We start from the raw sequence: 6,911 nt of genomic DNA on the forward strand, positions 1-6,911 counted from the left end.
TCACTAACGCCTGTGCTGTCATCAGATCAACACATCCCCTCTTCCCACTCCAAACTTTTCTCTGTGGTAATAGTAACACCAAAATATTTTCACTAAAGAGAGAATCAGCTTTTGACATAAGAGCAGACTCAAGTAACTACTCGTTTTAAAGTACATGACTCTCGTCTGAGCATTTGCCTCCAGCAACTCAGTACACAAAATGAAACGGCATGAGATCTCTCTCCTAATTGAACCACTCCCTGAATTGTCTTTAGAGATGCAATCAATTTACAACAACCTTGAAGGATTTATAGAAACTGTGGAGGATGTCTGGAAATTGTTGGTCATATGGAGATATTCCCATCAGATGAGATTTCTGGGTTAAGTCAAGAATCAGAAAGAGAAGGCTGCTGAGCGTTCCAAAGCCCCTCCTCTGATTTCCAGGCCACACTTAAAGAGATAAGGGATAAAATACATCTCCTTTGATGCAATATTAAAGATTTGTGGACTTTTTTTTTCAGTCTGACCCCTTAGTCCTACATCAACCTTATAGAAAGGGACCAGTGAGATAGATCAGTGGGCAAAGGTGCTTGCTGCCAAGTCTGATGACTGGCTTCAATCCCTGGAACCCACATGTTTGGAAATAGAGAACTGGCTCCGTTAACTTATCCTTTGAACTCCACATGTACACCATAGTACAGGTTTGTTCCCACCATACACACACACATACACACACACACACACACACACACACACACACACACACCTTTATAGGAAGAGAAGAAAAACTAGAGGCAGAAGCTGGATATACAGGCTTCATGAAGCTAAGTTGTGCTTGGATAAACCTAACACGACTGGTGACATAGAAGAGAAAAAAATCTACAAATTTGGTATTTTATTGCTTGAGACAGGCCTTCATTATGCAGCCTGAGCTAGCCTTGAGCTTGCAATCCCATTTCAGCTTCTTGAAATTGCAGGCATGCATCAACATACCTAGCTCTAAACTTTTTTTTTTTTTTGAGCCTTAAACTTCCTATGTATTGAAGGAAACCCTTAAACTTCTGGTCCTCCTGTCTCCACCCCTTGAGTGCTGGGATTACAGGCACACACTACCATGCTTCATTTATGCAATGCTGGAAATAAAACATTGGGCCTAGTGCAGATTAGGTAAGCACTCTGACAAATCAAAGTATAAAATAAAATTCTGAGACAGATACCAGGGAATCCTCTAATCTTCCCCTTTTCTTCTCCAAAACTGCAATAAGAGTCCTAAATTCTGCCCCATAGGCTGGCGAGAGAGCCCAGATAAACCTGAACTCTAGTGGAAAATGCACATGAAGGGAACTTCCGGTCCACATACATGGAGATGCAGGCTTGGAAACCCTGCAAGGACAACTACACGCTCCCTCGCTGGTGATACATGAAATACTGCTTTTCAGCTCACAAGTCAAGGAACCCAATGGTGTGCATGTCCCTTGTAACCACCCATGCATGGATTTGGGAACATAAAATCACTAGATGTTAATCTGCTATGTTGAAAAACATTCCACCTGACGTGTGACCAGAAAAATGGAGGAACAGGAAACAAACCGAACTGGTTTCCTTCCTACTCACTCACGGCGCACTGTGAAGGAAAGGGGAGAAATGCATAGGGAGGTGGGCCAAAGCTTCAGTCTTCTTAATGCTTTGTGATTTGAGGAGGAAAGGTAGCTCTAATCCACAGTTCCCTGTTAAACTGAGGTCCCTGACAATTTAGCAGTGTCTAGTTGTATTTTGAAACAAACCACTACAAATGCAAGTCCTGCAGACTAGAGACGGGAAAGCCAGGGAGAATTAAAAACATCCCTATGAATTTTCCTCTGGTACATGTGGTCCAAACAAGACCCAAATGTTCCCACTTGCCCAACTCGTGAGAAATGGTTAGCTGAGGGCAGAACAGGCATACCTTCCTGAGGATTAATAAGCAAGGTGCTCAGAACCCTGCCATAAGCCCACAGGAAACTGTGTCTCCAGTGGGCATCCTTGCTGGGAATTGAGTGGACACCTACAGATCTGCAGGCTGCTGCGGCTTGCTATACTCTCTCTCCATCACAAGGCATCTTTGACATCTTTACATACATAGGACAGAAAGGGAAGTGAGGCTTCTTCCTGCAATGTGTGACTAGCCATCGCCTCCTCCTTTGTTCTGCCCAGAGTGCCTGACTGCTGGAATTCTAGCAGTAAATACCCAAGGGAGAGAGGATGAGAACACGTAGGTCAAATTTTAAACCAAATACTAATTGAGTTAATAATTGATCTAGGAAATTACTGAAGTGTAAAGGAAACACACTTGGGAGACAAAGTTCAAATGAGGACACCTTGTAGACCAGGACTTTAGAATCAGATATTAAATGCTATGAATCTAAAATATGATCCTGGCCTGAGGTTCTTAGGCCAATCTGTTCCCTTGTCTTAGGAAAAACACACGTGGTATTTTCGCTCCACAAAGGACATATTTGGGAGTCGTGGCCTTTTGTTTCCCTTGTCAACAATGCCCATCCCTGATGATGTCTTGGCGTTAGCTGTTTTGAATGAGAAAGCATCTGCTACAATTGTGCTTTACTTACTTGAGCAAATACTTGACAAGAAAGAGCTTAAGGGAAGGAGGGTTTGTTCAGGATTGCTGTTCTAGCGGATGAAGCCCATCCCGACGGGGAAGGAAAGCAAGAGATATGGAAGGAGGTTGGTACATCTAAAATCAGAAAGCAGGGAGGAACGGTGGTGCCACCCACGTTCAGGGTGGATCGCCCCTGTTCAGTAAAGTCTTTCCAGAAGCATCTTCATAGACACAGACAGAGGTGTGCTTCCATGGTATTGGCGAATCAATCCCACACCAGTTATGTTTTAAGGGGTTATTTATTTTGGGGGGTAAAACTTACATACACCATAAACCGTCAGGAAGGGAGCCTAGTCGCTGGAGCAGGAGCCGGGACCAAGCGCCGGAACCAAGAGTGCCTGATCTGGATCTGTGCCTCTTTTTAAAAGAGAAATATACCACGCCCCAGTGGGCTGGTATTTCAGCGGCTATTGACTGACGGAGCGGAAGTCACTCCCCGCTGCACTGTGGGCTCGTGCTTCAGCGACTATTGGCTGAGGCAGCGGAAGATACTCCCACAACACCTCCCCCTTTTGTTTAAGTAAGAGAGTTCTAAACCTACTACAAAATTATATACAGTAAGTATAAACCTACACAATTATATACAATAAGTACAAATATCCTATTCTAACTAGCTAAAGTCTTGTATAATAAATAACTTGGCCAAGTCATGAAAGGAAAGTAACTACGTTTATATAATCTTCAATCCCATCAAAGATCTGAGAAGGGAAATAATGTTACCTGAGTAATTAAGAAGTGCAATCAAACTTCCAGAACATGTAACAAATCACAGAGACAACTGGCTACCTGGGCAAACACCCAAAGTCACGTTTGCAGCGTTGAAGCAACCAACTTTGGCTAAGGCCTAACGTAACTGACATACCATTTTCAAAGGCAAGGAACTTTTCAAAACTATCTTACCCTGTCTTGGCAGGATATGACAGTCCTGTTTTATCCATTTACGGATATTCTGAAACTCTGTCAGTAGTTGAGATATGGGCATTTCTTTACCCAAAGGCCAGTTCTGCCAAGAAGAAAGGCTCCAGGTGGAGTGTCTTTGGTGCTCAACATTCTCTCGGGAATAGGTCAGTGTTGCCAGGAGTATTTGTGTCTCACTACCACAGAACTCTGAGTTAGATTAAAGGCCATTTTCTACAGCTCTTTGAAGAGGTTGGAGATTATCTATCTATACTGAATATAATCTCTATATATCTAAAGAACCTGATTAGTCTAATTATAAATGTCAAATTTAGATGACTATTGTTCTATATAATTCTCAATATCTATTTAACTTAAAGACTGAGATAATAAACAACTGTGCAATAAATGAGGACAATGTGACCTCCAAATATAAACAATGTGCAAGTATACATTGCAATATGGTAAATATATATATCAATACATAAACAATATATAAGTATCTTGATCAGAGGTAGAAGTATACAATACAATATGGTAAAATATACATATATCAATACAATATATATATATCAATATATAAAAATGTTTTAAACAGAGGTAGAAGCATGCATGCATAAAATAGTCAACATAATTTAACTTTGTATCAATATATAAGAATCAATACCAATATATTTGTCTAAAAACAATAACTCACAAGTACAAAGCTATTATCCCATAATCCAATTATCCCCCCCTTTTTTTTTAAAGATTTCTGCACTTATAAAATTCCTTCCCCAACCCTCAACCTTATACTAATTATAACCAACCCCTAAATGATGTCCCTAAACCCAAGGACAAACTTTACTGGGAGAGGGGTCGTCGTTCTCTAGAATTACTTACAGCCGTCATGGGGGCGACGTTCTTTCTGGGGGATCCTGTGAAAGTAAAATGATGGTTAAATTTCAAGATCAATGTCTTTTAAAATTGCAAATAGTCTCTGAGTATTTTGTGGAGGTCTGGCCAGAATGTTGTACAAGATGTGCATCATTTCAGCTAACCATGTTGGAATCGTCTTGTGCAGCTGGTACCCAAAACAGGTCTTGTAGTAGCGCTATCAGTATCATGATGTCATCTCAACCAGGTGGAGTTGTTGTTATGGGGCCCCATCTTCTTCCTGGAAACTTCAAATGTCACTGCAGGAAAAACTTATTGTTCATTGTGGAAAACTTAAACATTAATCATATACATTAATCATATATTAAACATATATTAATATCATATATTATATGATTATAATAATATATAAGCATATATTAATCATATAGACATATGCAGACATACATATATTCAATGAAAGACATGATAGATATATTTAATGAAAGGTATGATAGACATGAAGAAAAGTAAAGACGTTTTCTAAACTCATATTCCTTTCTGTCCCATATCATGGCTCTTGACATGAGACAGAAACTCCAGAAACTCTGGGTTTTCTTTTAACAACAGGCTTGGAATTAGAGAGAGACTGAGCCAGAGTCCAACTCTAAAACCAGCTCTATAAATTTAGAAATATGATTTAGTATATTTTACTTACAGAACCTATTCAGTTTTCTTGATAGTCCCTATTGGGCCATTATTTTCCATCTGTCAGTATTCAAATATCCAGGGTCCCTTGAACTTTTCAAAAATCAGTGTTTTCCTGTGGAGATAAGAACAGAACCCTGCCCCAATTCTATATGTTTTTCTTACCAACTGTATGAATATCATCATTGTGGATGAGCTGTCATTTCTCCTTTCCAAGAGGTTTCTCCTCTTCAAATCGAACCTTTATTAATTTTGATGGTATCCACAATTTTTCTTCTCCTGTGGAAACAAGAGCAAAACCCCTTCCCCAACGAAGAACATCTCCTGGCCTCCATTGAGAGGTCAGCACGTCTTTGAAATAAACAGGTTGGTTTAGTTCAGAAGTTTTTTCCATTATCCAATGCCTCTCTGCTGCTGTTGTTCCTTTCTCATTAGCATTAAGAAAATTCAAGGTTAATAAAGCATTATGCAATCTATTTCTGGGGGTATCTTTCGTCCCTTTCTGTTTGTTTAGCATATCCTTTATAGTACGATTTGATCTTTCTATAACTGCTTGACCTGTAGGATTGTATGGTATACCTGTAACATGCTTAATATTATAATAAGCAAAAAATCGTTTCATTTTCCTAGATACATAAGCTGGACCATTATCTGTTTTTATTTGTGCAGGTATACCCATAATGGCCATAACTTCTAATAAATGTGTGATTACTGAGTCAGCTTTTTCTGAGCTTAAAGCAGTTGCCCACTGAAAGCCTGAATAAGTGTCAATGGTGTGATGTACATATTTTAATTTGCCAAATTCTAGAAAGTGAAACACATCCATCTGCCAAATTTCATTCCTTTTAATACCCTTTGGATTAGTCCCTGCAGGCAATGGTGTTTGGTTATAAAAAGAGCAAGTAGGGCATTTCTTTACAATCTCCTTAGCTTGTTGCCATGTAATAGAAAACTCTTTTTTCAAGCCTTTGCTATTGACATGATTTTTTTATGAAATTCAGATGCCTCCAGCACACTACCAATCAATAATTAATCAATATCTGCATTACCTTGTGCTAGAGGACCTGGCAGAATCGTATGGGATCGGATATGTGTTATATACATAGGGCAGAGCCTGTTTCTGATCATGTCTTGTACCTGGATAAACAATGAGGTCAGTTCTGTATCATCAGGTATAAATTCAGCAGTTTCAATATGCAAAATAACTCTTTCTGCATATTGTGAGTCAGTAATTATATTAAGAGGTTCTTTAAAATCCCTAAGCACCATAAGGATGGCATATAATTCTGCCTTCTGGACAGAATCATAAGGACTTTGTTCCACTTTACTCAATTCTTCTGATTTGTAACCTGCTTTCCCTGAATTATTAGCATCGGTATAAAATGTACGGGCTTCGGTTATTGGAGCATCATGGACAATTCGAGGGAGGATCCAAGAAGTTCTCTTTATAAAGTTAAGTCTCTTGCTTTTTGGGTAATTGTTATTGATTTCTTCCAAAAAATTAGCACAAGCTCTTTGCCATGGTTCATTGTCTTCCCACAACTTTTTTATCTCATCAGCAGTAAAAGGCACTATAATTTCTGCTGGGTCTATACCTGCTAATTGATGAAGTCTCAATTTTCCTTTTATAATCAATTCAGAGACTTTTTCCACATAAGTTTTTAATTTTTTACTTGGTTTGTGTGGTAAAAAGATCCATTCTAAAATAGTATCTTCCCTCTGCATTAAAACTCCTGTAGGAGAAATTCTGGAAGGCAATATAACTAGAATGCAACTAAGATTTGGATCCACCCTATCTACATGTGCCTCCTGTAAT

The sequence above is a fragment of the Myodes glareolus genome, chromosome 14, assembly GCF_982192425.1.
Source record: "Myodes glareolus chromosome 14, mMyoGla1.1, whole genome shotgun sequence".
In the NCBI taxonomy this organism is placed as follows: Eukaryota; Metazoa; Chordata; class Mammalia; order Rodentia; family Cricetidae; genus Myodes; species Myodes glareolus.